At 35.0% G+C, this 16,323-nt stretch overlaps 1 long non-coding RNA gene across 1 annotated transcript in view; it reads left to right on the forward strand.

Moving 5' to 3' along the window:
* LOC116422329 overlaps positions 1 to 16,323 on the forward strand; it is a 31,586-nt gene that overhangs the window by 6,678 nt on the left and 8,585 nt on the right. The window contains exon 2 of the long non-coding RNA XR_004232922.1: positions 6,857 to 6,930. This is a non-coding gene — a long non-coding RNA (uncharacterized LOC116422329). The remainder of the gene's footprint in view (positions 1 to 6,856; positions 6,931 to 16,323) is intronic.

The following is a 16,323-nucleotide window of genomic DNA, read 5'->3' on the forward strand; positions in this document are numbered from 1 at the left end:
ATTCATATACCACAATTTACCCAACCATTCTCCAATTGATGGGCATCCATTCATTTTCCAGTTTCTAGCCACTACAAATAGGGCTGCCATGCAGGCACATGCAGGTCCCTTTCCCTTCTTTAGTATCTCTTTGGGATATAAGCCCCGTAGTAGCACTGCTGGACCAAAAGGTATGCACAGTTTGACAACTTTTTGGGCATAATTCCAGATTGCTCTCCAGAATGGTTGGATTCGTTCACAACTCCACCAACAATGCATCAGTGTCCCAGTTTTCCTGCATCCCCTCCAACATTCATCATTATTTTTTCCTGCCATCTTAGCCAATCTGACAGGTGTGAAGTGGTATCTCAGAGTTGTCTTATTTTGCATTTCTCTGATCAATAGTGATTTGGAACACTTTCATATGAGTGGAAATAGTTTCAATTTCATCATCAGAAAATTGTCTGTTCGTATCCTTTGACCATTTATCAGTTGGAGAATGGCTTAATTTTTTCTACATTTAAGTCAATTCTCTATATATTTTGGAAATGCCTTTATTAGAACTTTTAACTGTGAAAATTTTTTCCCAGTTTGTTGCTTCCCTTCTAATCTTATTTACATTAGTTTTGTTTGTACAAAGGCTTTTTAATTTGATATAATCAAAATTTTCTATTTTGTGATCAATAATGATCTCTAATTCATCTTTGGTCACAAATTTCTTCCTCCTCTACAAGTCTGAGAGGTAAACTACCCTATGTTCCTCTAATTTATTTATAATCTCATTCTTTATGCCTAAATCATGGACCCATTTTGATCTTATCTTGGTATACAATGTTAAGTGTGGGTCCATGCCTAATTTCTGCCATACTGATTTACAGTTTTCCCAGCAGTTTTTGTCAAATAATGAATTCTTATCCCAAAAGTTAGGATCTTTGGGTTTATCAAACACTAGATTGGTATAGTTGACTATTTTTTCTTGTGAACCTAACCTATTCCACTGATCAACTAATCTATTTCTTAGCCAATACCAAATACTTTTGGTGACTGCTGCTTTATGATATAGTTTTAGATCAGGTACAGCTAGGCCACCTTCCTTTGATTTTTTTTTCATTAATTCCCTTGAGATTCTCAAACTTTTGTTTTTCCATATGAATTTTGTTGTTATTTTTTCTAGATCATTAAAAATATTTTCTTGGGAGTCTGATTGGCATAGTACTAAGTAAATAGATTCGTTTAGGGAGTATTGCCATCTTTATTATATTTGCTTGGCTTATCCAAGAGCACTTAATATTTTTCCAGTTATTTAAATCTGATTTTATTTGGTGGAAAGTTTTTTTGTAATTTTGCTCATATAATTCCTGACTTTCCTTTGGTAGATAGATTCCCAAATATTTTATGCTATTGACAGTTATTTTGAATGGAATTTCTCTTTTTATTTCTTGCTGTTGGATTTTGTTGGTGATGTATAAAAATGCTGAGGATTTATGTGGATTTATTTTGTATCCTGCAACTTTACTAAAGTTATGAATTATTTCTAATAGCTTTTTAGTAGAATCTCTGGGGTTCTCTAAGTATACCATCATATTATCTGCAAAGAGTGATAGTTTGGTTTCCTCATTGTGGTATATGAATGTTATGTTTCTTTATGTTTCTTTAACCTCTTTTTCAACTCTTATTGCTGAGGCTAGCGTTTCTAATACAATATTGAATAGTAATGGTACTATTGGGCAACTTTGCTTCACTCCTGATCTTACTGGGAATTAACTTATACTTTAACATATTTAACATGTATTGGTCTACCTGCCATCTGGGAGAGGGGTGGGAGAGAAAGACAGGAAAAGTTGGAACAGAAGGTTTTGCAAGGGTCAATGCTGAAAAATTACCCATGCATATATCTTGTAAATAAAAAAAAATAATGAAATTATAAATAAATTAGAACAACATAGGATAGTTTACCTCTCAGACCTGTGGAAGAGGAAGGAATTTGTGACCAAAGAAGAACTAGAGATCATTATTGATCACAAAATAGAAAATTTTGACTATATCAAGTTAAAAAGCTTTTTTGTACAAACAAAACTAATGCAGACAAGATTAGAAGGGAAGCAATATACTGGGAAAAAATCTTTACAGTTAAATGTTCTGATAAAGGCCTCATTTCCAAAATATATAGAGAATTGATTCAAATTTATAAGAAATCAAGCCATTCTCCAACTGATAAATATGGTCAAAGGATATGAACAGACAATTTTCAGATGATGAAATTGAAACTATTTCTAGCCATCTGAAAAGATGTTCCAAGTCATTATTAATCAGAGAAATGCAAATTAAGACAACTTTGAGATACCACTACACACCTCTCAGATTGGCTAAGATGACAGGAAAAGATAGTGATAAATGTTGAAAGGGATGTGGGGAAACTGGGACACTGATGCATTGTTGGTGGAGTTGTGAACAGATCCCACCATTCTGGAGAGCAATTTGGAACTATGTTCAAAAAGTCATCAAACTTGATCAGATACCCTTTGATCCAGCAGTGTTACTATTGGGCTTATATCCCAAAGAGATATTAAGAAAGGGAAATACTGTACAAATATGTATACATATATTATATTTAACATATACTTTAACATATTTAACATGTATGGGACTACTTGCCATCTAGGGGAGGGGTGGAGAGAAGGAGGGGAAAAGTTGGAACAGAAGCTTTTGCAAGGGTTAATGTTGAAAAATTACACATGTATATGTTTTGTCAATAAAAAGCTGTAATAAAACAAATGTGCAGAGGGTACTTCATAGATGACTGTACAAAACATTGAGATATTTTTGTGGCTTTTGGAAAAAAATATTTTTGCAACCTGTATGTTCTACATACATCTTCAGAGAGAATGAAAAGTGATTTTTCTCCTAGATTATTCAGTATATTAGAGATCAAACTTTGAGTAAAAACTGGGTCAGAAGCATTTTTTTAGTTTTATTGTCTTTTCATGGCAGCTTTATATTTTTTTTTCCCATGGCAAAAGAAGCTTCTGAATTTCTAGTCATTACAGATAATTCAAATCTATGTTAGCTGCAAGACCAACTCTAGCTGCCAGTTAAAGACTGCTGTTTTCAAAATTGCTCATCAGGTATAATTATTCATTTTTAACATTGCAATTGTCATGAATAATAAACACATGAATCCCCCATTTGCAAAATGTTTTACAATAGCATTCATTTGTTATTTGTAATATTATTATGTAATTATATGGTATCTAAACCAAGTCTTACTTATAATGCTTGGCTTCTAGGGCTAGAATATCCAATACCCATTTTTTTCATTGAATTGGGTAAATGTACCTTCAATCTTGTGTCAGTTTACCCAACAACTCCAGCTTGAGTAGTTTTTGTGATATAGTAGGTTGACAGAAGATTGAAGGGAAAAGAGGAAGTAAAATATAAAATCATGCAAACTATCTTCATTTCTTAGGGAATAGGTTGAAAAACCAAATTAGTCAATAGTCTGTCTTTTTTTTTTTTTTTTTTTTTTTCATAAATCCAGCTCCAATTTTTTCAGGCTGCTTGCCATATTTTCTCCTTGGAACTCTTTATTTTAGCTATAATACTCATGCGGATTTTCTTCTGAGATTTCTACTTGGAGATGATTAGTGGTTTCTTTAATTTCTATTTTGTCTCCTACATCTAAAATATCTGACAGCTTTCCTTTATAATTTTTTGACATATGATGTCACAGATTTTATTTTTTTTTAATCAAGGCTTTCAGATGTTCAATAATTCTTAAATTATTTCTCCTTGATCCATTCATCAGGTCAGCTTTTTTTGTTTGTTTGTTTCTTTGTTTTTTTAGGAAAAACAAGATATTTCACATTTTCTTGATTTTTTTTTTTTACTCTTTTGACTTTGTATTGCTGTTTCTTGATCTCTCATAGAGTCATTATCTTCCACTTGATCAGATCTGATTTTTAAGGAGTTATTTTTCTTGATATTTTTGCATCTTTTTGTACCTATTTTGTCTTTTGTCTTTGCCAATTCTTAATTTAAAAGGGTTATTTCCTCGATATTTTTGTGCTGCTGTTGCATTTTATTTTTTGCAAGGGTCTCATTTCCTTTCCCAATTTTTCTTCTACTACTATTATTTGGTTTTAATGTTCTTTTTATTTTTTTGTTCTTTTTATTTCTTTCTTGAGCTTTTTTTAAAATTTTGTTTTAATAAAGCTTTTTATTTACAAAACATATGCATGGGTGACTTGATTGACCCTTACAAAACCTTGTGTTCCACATTTTCCCCTCCTTCCCTCTACCTCCTCCCCTGGATGACAGGTAGTTCAATACATGTTAAATATGTTAAAATATATGTTAAATCCAATATATGTATATATAGTTATACATTTATCTTGCTGAACAAGAAAAATCAGATCAAGAAGGGAGAAAAACTGAGAAAGAAAACAAAATGCAAGTAAATAACAGCAGAAAGTGAAAATGCTATATTGTGGTCCACACTCAGTTCCCACAGTCCTCTCTCTGGGTGTAGATGGCTCGCTACATCATTGAACAATTGGAACTGGTTTGAATTATCTCATTGTTGAAGAGAGCCATGTCCATCAGAATTGATCATTGTAAAAGTCTTGTAGTTGCAATGTATAATGCTCTGTTCATTTCTGCTCATTTCACTAAGCATCAGTTCATGTTAGTCTCTCCAGGACTCTCTGAAATCATTCTGCTGACTGTTTCTTACAGAACAATAATATTCCATAACATTCAAATACCATAACTTATTCAGCCATTCTTCAGTTTATTGGCATTCATTCAGTTTCCAGTTTTTTACTACTACAAAAAGGACTGCCACAAACATTTTTGCACATTGGGTCCCTTTCCCTCCTTTAAGACTTCTTTGGGATATAAACCCAGTAGAAACACTGCTGGGTCAAAGGGTATGCACAGTTTAATAACTTTTTGAGCATAGTTCCAAATTGCTCTCTATAGTGGTTGGATCCATTGACAATTCCACTAACAATGTATCAGTGTCCCAGTTTCCCATATCCCTTTCAGCACTCATCATTATCTTTTCCTGTCATCTTAGCCAATCTGAGAGGTGTGTAGTATCTTTCTTTGAGCTCTTTTAAGAATTATTATTGAGTTTGTTTTCAATTTGTATTCTTCTTTGAGGCTTTGCTTATAGATGTTTTCAAGTTGTCTTCTTAATAAGTGTCTTAAGCTTCCCTGTAACCATAGAAACTTTTTATGGCCAAGTTTCCTTTTTGTGATCTGTTCATTTTTCCAGCCTATATTTTAACTTTGAACTTCATGTCAGAGGTAGGCTGTATTCACTTTTTGGGGAAGATGACTGACTTAACAGTTTGTAACTCAATCTAGTAGCCTGTATGTTTTCAGTGCTTCCAAGGTAGTATAATGCCATTTTGACTATACCACAGCCCACATTAAAGCTTTAAAAACTATTCTTTGAATTTTGTCATCTTAACAGTAATAAATCCATCTTATTGTTCTATTGTTTAATCCACATTTTCTATTTTCTGTATGAAAATAGTATGAGATGGCTTATCAAAAGCTTTGAGAAATCTAGTTAAGCTATGTTTATAATAATCCTTTGATGGACAAGTTTAGTAATACTTTAAAAATTAAATGAGGTTAATTTGACATGGCTTGAAGTAGCTACAGTCTTATCATAATCACTGCTTCCCTAAGTTTTAAAATTATGTATTCTAGAATTTTCCCAAGAATCAGAGAATCTTATTACCCATATTTTATACCTCTATAGTCTTCTGGAATCCCTCTTATTTTCTGTAATCTTTCAAATATCATTTATAGAAACCAGTTATTTCTTTCTATCAATTTTTTTTTGGTAATAATAAATGTAGTTTACCAGGTCAGATGCCTTGAATTCATCAAGAGCAGTTAGATATTATCTTAATGGGTATTTATCTAAGCATTTCTCTCATATAAGTGATTTTGTTCTCTTATTTCCTGAGCAAAAGTCTGTCAGCAAAATGGAATAAATTGTCAGGAAAATTGCAACAAAAGAAACAATGAGCTTCCCCTGATTTCCCTCTTTTGTCAACTTCACTGGTTCTATCCAATTAAGCAAAAATATTTTCCCTTCTTTGATTTTCCCTTTTCTCCTGATTTCCCAGTAAAAGTGCATAATCTTTCCTATTGAACCTTGCTTTCCTCACTTTCTTCAGAACATTCTGAGTGTTGGCCCTCTTGAGGCAATCTTTTAAGGCCTACATTCTACTCTGATGCTTATCCTCTACTGTTTAGCCCTATTTCTATCTATTGAATATATATTTTAAAACTCAATTGTTGGTGACTTTTTTCATGTATCCATACCTATCACTTCAGACAAATTCTAATTTTTTTCACCCACTAGCAACATATTCTTTTTTGTTTTAAGAATTTCAGTCCAGGTCTTTTATAGCCATATAGGAATGACTTATCCTGGTGTCATAGGGGTCAGGACTAGTGAGTATCAGTGGTATGCTCCTTTGATACAATCTCAATGGCAAAGAGGCTGTTTGCTTCTGGAAAAGTTCACTATCTGAAGCATGAAGATATTCTGTAATTAGTTGGTCTACTGACCAGATGCTTATGACCAGATTCCTATGATTAGGAACATTACTTTTAACTTACTATGAAGCAAAATTTGAGTTACTTTCAAAGAACATTAACCAGCTAGATTACAATTTTTTGGTCTAGCTTGATTGGTTTATCTCTTTCCTGTGTGTTTGGGGTTTGAGCTGCTATGGATGTCCTTTTTTAGGACAGTTGCTCCAGGATCTCTGTTATCTGAAACCTAATGCCAACAACATATGACTTTGCTGTTGCTTTTGCCTAAATTTTATCCATTTCCATCTGTTTTCAGGTGAAGGAAATATTGGACATGCTGGTGAGCTTGCTGGTGAGCTGGTGAGCTTCAAATGTTGGAAAGTCAGAATGGTGAGCCATCTCTGGGAGATAGATTTGAACAAACAGAAACCTCAGAGACTGAGTCCAAGTTGAATTTTGTTTTTAGCACAGATACTGAGAAGCAATGAGACTAAGCCAAGTGACTTGCTTGACCTGTTACAGATCAAAACAGTGAAGAGGAAGTTTCTTCTTTGGAAATAAATTTGGTGCTATGTTACATTTAATTTATACTCTCCAAGGGCCAAGGTGGTTTAGGGAAGAGTGTGCCCCCAGGTGTCTGAAAGAAATATTTGTACTAGTATTCTTGCACTATTATCTCAGCACATATTCCTTTGTAAAAAGCCAATTGATATTGATTGCTCAAATGGAACTAGTGCACTAATCACTGGTGGTTAACTAAGGAAAATACTCCAGAAAGTTGGTTCATGCTGATCTCATAAAAGAAAGGTATCCTTAAATTTTTAGTGATACCCTAGGACCCGGAAGAGGAGATGTAGACAGCAAAACCCTAAGAACTTGAGTGGCTAGTGTATGTGTATAGAATATAGGGAGAATGTTGGGAAAATAACTATTCTTATTACTATAACATGTTAAACAAAGAATTTTCCCATTATCCCTTTGAATTTTTTTGGAATCTGTTTTCCTAACATCCAAAGTTCATATCAGATTATGCATAACATGCTTCTCTTCAATCAAAAACTCTAGCAAAGATGATGACTTCCTCCCAGAGTTCTCATAATTTTTGATCTAGGAACCAGTTTCTCCATTTTAGTAAGAAGCCAAACATAAGTAGAATTTCCTACTTCTTGGTTTTTCCACATTTAAACAGTTGAAATTTGTTATGGGACAGAACTCTGTATTTAAAACAAGGATTCTTACAAGGTGTTAAGTCAGTGGAATTGATAAGACAAATTCCACTGACTTAACACCTTGTAAGAATCCTTGTCTAGTTTAGCATGGTGATTAATAGTTCTCTAATTCAGTACATGTACTTAGTACTTAATATAGTTCTACAAGATTCACACCTACGATGATGTAATTAAAATAGAGCCTCTAAGCTGGGACAATCTCAGCCAGAGATATTCCATCTTTGATCAGGCTCCTGGTGGCTCTCCTTCTTCCTGCACTTTGGGAGAGACTGGTTCAGGCTTAGAGGGACAGAGAGATATATTCATTCCATCTTCAGTCAGGCTCCTGGGGGCTTTCCTGGGGGACTGAGAGGCTCAGAGACAAAGTAGGAGAAGATAGAGGACTGGAGGTGGGAGCTCACGTTCTTGGAGCCAAGAAGAGACATTCATTCCATCTTCATCAGCTTCGCGGTAGCTGGCCTGTCCTTCTGCTCCCCCCCACTGAGACCAAGGCCCATCTGAAGGGCCTCAAGAAAGCTAGGCCCCAGGCAAGGAGACAATAAAGAATTTGGACTTTAACACCTGGCTATTCTTGTGGAGATTTATCTGCTGAAATGAAGGCTAGTCCAGAGACCTCCAGAAAACCAACCAGAACATTACAAAAATTATTACTAATGAATATCAAGAAGTTTTTAGCTGCTCTGTTTTGGCAGAAAGAAAAGTTCAACAAAAATTTGGGTGATTGAAGCCCTTAATTGCAATATCTGGCTTCCATGCCAAACTTGTGTTCTATGTTCCAAACTTTTCATCTACTTCCTTTTTATTCAAAGTTTTGTGATAGACTCAATGACAAAATGATTTCTGTTTCTGGCACCATTATTCTGTTGACTTTTTCATTTCTTTTCTCATTTTTTCTTCTATCTCTCTTATTTGACTTTTGAAGTCTTTTATGAGTATTTCCAAGAAATCTTTTTGGGCTTGAGACCAATTTATATCACTCTTTGAGATTTCTTCGGTGCACATTTTGTCTTCCTCTGAGTTTGTGTTTTGGTTTGCCCTGTCATCACAATAACTTTCTATGGTCAAGGTTCTTTTCTGTTTCTTGCTCATTTTCTTTCCTCTTCTTTTGGTATTTCCTCTTTTTTTAAATTTACTTTTAAGGTCGAGTTCTGTTCCTGGGGTAAAGGTGGCAATGCCCCAAGCTTACTGTGCAGCTCTGAGCTTTGGCTTTGAGCACAAGAGCCCCTTGTATATTCATGGGGTAGCTTTGCCTGCTCTTCCCCTGGTTTCCCAGAGTTTGCCTTCTGAGCTTGGATTGGAAGCTCCCCCTTTGATTTGCTCCTCTATTGAGCCAGGACTGAGGGTCTTAGCTGCTGATTTGCTGTACTTAAGACCCTGTCACTGGCTTTTTAAAATCTATGTAAACTCAGCTGAACACCCTTTTCACCCCATTGAGACTAACTTTCTTGAAGTTTTTTCAGTCTATCTTGAGTTGGAGAGTGGCTTCATTCTCTATTCAGAGCCTTGATTTCATGTGGTTTTTAAGGGAAACTGAGTCAGCAACTTCCTGACTTTACTCAGCCATCTTGTCTCCAACTTTGGAAATTTTACTTGATTTCTAAGGTTTTTTTTTTAAAGCTGTTCCATGACCTGAGACCAATTATTTTTTTCTGAGGCTTTGGATGCAGCAATTTTGATTTTATTGTCTTCTTTTGAGTATATGTTTTGATCTTTTTTGTCACTATAGTAACTTTCTATTGTCTTTTTTTCCTCGTTGTTTGCTTATGTTCTATCATGTTTCTTGTCTATCAACACTTTGATAAAGTAGGGCTCTGCTTCCCAATTGGAGGGGGCACTCTTCCAAGTTTCAAATTTTTGTACAGCTGTTTCCAGAGGTAATTCTGGAATCCTATAAGGTTTTTACTCTTCCATGGGGGTATGATCTAAGGAGAGGCATGTTTACTACTTTCCTGTGCTGTACACTGGTTCATGAGTGACCACAAGCACTATTTTCAACCCTGGAACTTTGACAAGAATCCCTGCTTCTTTGTGCTGTACCCTTATAAATCTTCTTATGATCCATTTTCTGATCTTCTTACTGTCTATAGCCTGAGAATTCTTGAAACCACTCCTGCTGCCACTGATTCATATTGAGGACTACTCCTGGTATGCTGGGGCCTGGTCTGTACTGACATGACCTGTGATCCTATCTTCTGTGTAAAACAACTCTTTGTTGTCAACCTTCTAAGTTGTCTTGGGTTGGAAAAGTTTTTCACTTTACCTTTTTGTGGATTCAGCTACTCTAGAATTTGTTTTTAGCTACCCCTTAATGGTATTTGGAAGGGTTTGGGGGAGTCTCAAGTGAGACTTTTGTCTTTATTCTACTATCCTTACTATACCTTAATAGGTCAATGTTTAGAAAACAAATAGCTGAGAGTCAAGATAGCAGATTGGAGATAACTACCCTGCCGAATTCTCTCTCCCATATTCCTTTCTGAACAACTTTAAAATAATTCCTCACATCAAATTTTGGAGTGGCAGAGTTAACAGAAGGTCAGAGTGAGAATTTTTTTTCCAGCTGAAGATAAATTAGAAGGTCTGCAGGAAAGATCCGTGACCCTAGGTAGAAATCAGCTCAATAGCAGGAGCACCAGAAGTGAGCCTTGGAGATGACTACAACAGTAGTAGCAGCATCAGTAACAGTTTTATGATCTCTTAGCCAAGACTGGTCAGAAACAAATTACTGGGGACCTTTTGCTGTCACTGAGTTCAAGTTGCTCTAATTGAGGAAAAAAAAAACAAAACTATTTGCAATATACAGAGTTCTGGGTTGTACTTCCAGGGCATAGAATAGCATTCTAGTCAGTCCAAGGAAGGAGAGGTCTTTATTTCAGTACCAAAGTGGTACTAGCATTTTTGGCTGCAGGAAAGCAGGAGACATAACCAAAGTTTCAGGGCCAACAAAAGTAATAACACTTGTAGTTGCTGGCAAGCAGAATAAATACCAGAGTGCAGAGAGGAGAAAAGTGCTCTGCCTGGATCACAACACCTTAGAAATACCAAAAATTTGCAGATCTCCAGAACTAGCTCTGAAAACAACAGTATTAAAAAATCTGAATCTAGTGATGATAGATCCTCAGCCTCAGGTGAGCAGGGCCCAATTTTAGCATAGCATTCAAGGTTAAGAAAGAGGATAGAAAAATGAACAAAGAAGCAAAAATATCATTTGACCATAAAAAAGCTACTATGGTGGCAGGAAAAACCAAGACATAAATCCAGAAGAAAACAATAATGTGAATATAGCTACAAATAAAGCCTGAAGAAAAAATGTTAATTGGACCCAAACTCAAAAAGAATTCCTGGAAATGCTAAAACAAGAGAGAGAAGAAGTAGAGGGGCGATATGGAAAAAAATAGGAGTGGTATAAGATAATTGTGAAAAGAAACAATATCTCAGTTAAAACACACACACATACACACACACACACACACACACACACATACACAATACAAAAAAGAATAACACCTTAAAAAACAGAATTGGCCTAATGGTAAAAGAAGTACCAAAATTCACTGAAGAAAAAACACCTTAAAAAGCAAAACTATCTAAATGGAAAAAGAATATAAAAGCTGACTCAAGAAAATTATTCGTTAAAAAGTAGATTCGACACAGATTATTAGACATGCCTGAGAGTCCTTGGTAGGAATAGGAGAAATAGTAGCCGCAATGATCTCTTGCTACTGAAGACTCATGCATTTTATGACCTTCTTATCACCAATACTGTCTGCCAGCTATCTAGCCATGATAAAATTTTGTGGATGCACCCATGAAGGACACATTGGCATATAAAAGACTGTAATTGTAAGATGTAGAATAAAATATGTCATTATTTAATATAGCATATCACTGTAAGGAGAAGATACAGACAGAATGTGTGTATGAGAAAAGGTATGTGTGGGGCAGAGTGCCAGACTAATCATACATTTAGTTCTCCAAGCTAAATATTCACATTTAACAAAAATGATGGCCCCAAGAAAAGATGACTACCAGAATATTTAAGGTCAACAGATAAGAGTACTTCTCTGAGCAGGAACAATTCACTGCTACCTTAGTGGAAAAGCTGAACCAACATATGTCTGGCTAGAGTGGAACAGAAAATGAATGAGCAACTTTCAGAGACTTGGTGAACAACACTGCATTTACTTATACATCAAGATCGATTTGACAAAAATGATATGGAAATTCATAGGCTGTTAAACTAAAAGTGAGAATTGTACAGGGTTTACCCATCCATCTCTAAGAAAACAGCATTTAACTCCATCAAAAGTAAAATGCAAGCAAAGCTTGGAAAGATGCATGATTATTGCTCTGTAAGAAGGCATATGAAATTCAGTTTTACTCTGATTAGAACAATCCAAAGTGCTTTTAATGTACCCTGAAGACTATTTGTGGGCCAAATGAGATGCAGCATCTCAACTACTCAGTCCTAATGGAGCCACATTGATCACTGAGAAGGATATAATTCTGGAGAGATGAGCTGAACACTTTCACTTAACAGATCATCATCAATCAATGCTGAAGCCATTAATAATATTCCTCAGATTAAAGTTAATTCCTCCCTAGCCAAATTTCTAACTGAAGATGTTGTGAATGTCATTATGTTCCTCTTAAGTGGCAAAGCACCTGGTGGATAATAAACAATGCTCTTGTACTTTCCCAGTCACCAATGGAGTGGAAACATGTTTGCTCCTATGTTTTTTAGTATGATGTTTTTAGCAATGTCAAACATCACAGTCAGATACCACATTGCTGGTAAATTATTTAACTTGAAAAGATTTACAAGCCAAAAATAAAATGGAGGGAGAGTTGGTACATGATTTTTCTTCACAGTTGATTATGAATATATACAACCTCTGCAGCTAAGATACAATAAAGTATGAATTGATTCTATGCTACTTGTGCCAATTGTAACTTAATCCAAGAAAACAGGTTCTATACTAGCAAGCATGAACCATTGGTTACAGTAAATGTAGAAATTCTGAATAAGTTCACTCACTTAGCAATATACTTCCCAGGTATGTCCACATGAATAATGAGGTTAATGCATGCAGTATCAAAGCTAATTCAGTGCTTGGGAAGCTCTGAAGGAAAATGTGAAGGTTTATAAAGCCATTGTACTGACCTCATTGTTGTATACTTGTAAAACTTGGACAGTATCCATGCCAGAAATGAATCATTTCCATTTGAATTTTCTTAGAAAGATTCTGATGATACTTGACAAGATAAAGTACCAGACACTGAATTATTTTCTTGAACTGAATTGCCAAGCATTCAAACTCTACTGAAGAGAGTACAATTTTGATGGGCTGGCCACATCTGCCTAAAAGTGCATCTGGCTAAAAGATTATTTTATGGAGAACTTACACAAGATTAGCAGTCAGGCAAAGCAGGGTGTCAGAAGTGATACAAGGACACCCAGGTTTTTCTGAAGAACTGTGGAGTTAATTGAGTGATGTGAGAGATGCTGAGAAAGGACTGCCCAGCATGTGTGTGCCTTCATCAAAGAAGAAACTATGCTGTATAAACAAAGAGGAATCATGGTAGTTCTTTGAAATATGAGATGCACAAATTTAAAGACATCTCCATTCCAAATATCTATATGGGCTATTTGTGTTGTGGTAGAGGGTTCTGAGTTCATATTGTTCTGAACAGCCACAGTCAGTCACATTATACCTTGGCTTTAACATAGTAAACTCCTTGTCCTTTTTAAGAATTAAAAATAACAATCAACCAAATAGAGAAATATGAGGGGAATGAAATAAGAAATATTAGCAAGAGAGAGAGAGAGAAGAGGGAGAGCAGATTAAAAGAGGCAGTGATCACAGACAGAAGAAAATAAGATGGAGAGGAAATAAATAGTAACCATAACTGAATGTGAATAGTACTAGCTCATCCATAAAATGGAATTGGATAGCAGAATGTATTACAAGCCAGAATTCAACAATATGTTGTTTACAAGACACTCTTGAAGGAGAAAGATACACACAAAGAATTAAAAAAACAAGCTGGAGCAGAATCTGCTATGCTTCAGTTAAAATAAAAAAAAAAAAAACACAGGGAGAGTAACAATGATCTCAAACAAAGTAAATGATCTCAAACAAAGCAAAAGAAAAATTGATTTGATTAAAGAAAATAAGTAAGGAAACCCTGTACTATTAAAAGTTTCCCTAATAATATATAAAAAAATTTAAGGGCAAATTTCTTGGATAAAAGTCTCATTTGTCAAATATATAAAGAATTAAATCAAGCATAAAAATAAGTCATCCCCCAATTGATCAATTATCAAAAAATATAAACAATCAGTGTTCAAAAAAAAAAAAAAGAAATAAAAACTATTTGGTTTTTGTTATTCAGTCATTTCAGTCAGATCTGACTCTTTGTGAACCCAATTGGGATTTTCTTGGTAAAGAAACTAGATAGGTTTCTGATTTCCTTTTGCAGATCATTCTTACAGGTGAGGAACTATGGCAAACACAGTTAAGTGACTTGCCTAGGGTCACATTGTTAGTAAGTGCTTAGAACTGAGTAGAGCTCAGGAAAATGACTTCCATGATATTTCCAAAATACCACTAAATACCAATGGACATTAGACAATTTATCCCCAGGGAGAGTGTAGAAAAGCAAGGAACATCATTGTTAAGAAGTGAGTTGCTTTCTACTTTGAGTGACAAGGTAGAGATGAAAGTGTCTTATTCAGCACCTATTGAGAAAATGTTTGGAGAGATTATCCAAGGTACTGGAAGAGGAAGAAGTATAGCCTAGCTCATCTCTTCTACACACACACACACACATACACACACACACACATACATACACATCCCCTCTTAACTCCTTACTCCAACTGAGATCCAGAAAAGAACCAGATCAAGTAATGATTGGGAAATCCAAATAGAAATCAGTGAATCATTTTCCTAGCCAACTTTTCTTAGCTACTTCAGAGAGGTAAGTGATAGTCACAAGTTAGATTGGCTCTGGATATGATCACCTCAATAACAAATATCCATGGGGACACTGAAGACCAAGTCTAATTAGTAATTTAATACAATCAACTAAATTAATAAACACTAATTAAATACCTACTATGTACTAGGTACCGTGCTAAGTACCGAGAATATAAAGAAAGGTAAAAGACAACCCCTTCTGTTGAGAAGTTTATAATCTAGTAGGGAAGACAAAATGAAAACAATTTAAAAACAAGATACATATAGGAGAAATTGGAAATAATAAAGGGAAGCAATAGAATTAAAAAGGATTAAGAAAAACTTCCTATAAAAGATAGGATTTGAAATTTAACTTAAAGGGAACCAGGGAAGTCAAGAGAGAGAAATGAGGATGGAGAGAATTAACAAGTATGGGAGATAGGCAGCAAAAATGCTCAAAGTCTGGAAATGATGTGTCTTGTTCAAGAAACATCAAGGAAGTTTGTGTCACTGGAGTGCAGAATACAGGGAGGGGAATAAGGTGTAGGAAGATTGGAAAAGAGAAGAAAGGAACAGGTTGTAAAGGGTTTTGAACCAAACACAACCAAATACATATTTGATCCTGGAGGAGATGGGGGGCAACTTGCATTTATTGAGCAGGTCAGTAGCATGCTCAGTACTAGGTCACACTTGCACTTTAGAAAAATCATTTCAACAGCTGGGTGGAGGATGGATTAGAGTAAAGAGAAGCATGTGAAAGACAGAACCAGAAGGGTTCTGTAGTAAACCAGATGCTAGGTAATGAGGACCTACACAGGTTGATGATAGAGTCAGAGGCAAGAAAATGATTCATCTAATATTTCTAGATATGTTTTTCTTATGGTAACTTCAGTGACAGCATATTTTGTTTAAATGAACTAAGAATCAAAAGACTTGAATTACAGGTCTTTAAATAAATGTTATACTAAATGATTTCCAGAAATAAGCTCTATTCTAAATATTCATGTATTTGATTAGTTAACCATCTTCACACCGCCTTCCCCTCAATTTTCCTTTAGTCTCACCAGCCATCCTCCATTTGGTGGAAATACAACCAGTGAAGAAAATGAGCAGTGAGAAATGCTTAGTCATTTAAAAACCTAAAACTTGATTTTGTTTTCTAGGTGACATATTCTTCAGTAGAGAGATGTAAAATATAATGATTAATCTATTATCTTAGAGTGATATGTTGTTTCACCACTAAAATAAACAGTCCAAGTCTTGCTACCTTTTTCAGCCCTGCTGACTTAATAGGAATGTACTCTAGGAAATTATATTTGAGGATTATTTCATATAATCTGTACATTTCTTCTCATTCAGGCTTGCTATCAACCCTGGATCTGGTTGAAATCAATTGTTTCTTAGTTACTTCAGAAAATAATATAAAAGTCTCAAACTAACTGGTTGTGAATATAATCACTTTAAGTTTCATCCTGAAAAGAGGACACAGTGACTAGCTTCTCATACCCATTTTATGAAATTAATCAGACAGTGAAGAATATGTTCATATTTACACAAATCAGTATTTTTACATAGGATTTTCCCACCATGCCAGA

This window comes from Sarcophilus harrisii, chromosome 3 (assembly GCF_902635505.1).
Source record: "Sarcophilus harrisii chromosome 3, mSarHar1.11, whole genome shotgun sequence".
NCBI classification, from domain to species: Eukaryota; Metazoa; Chordata; class Mammalia; order Dasyuromorphia; family Dasyuridae; genus Sarcophilus; species Sarcophilus harrisii.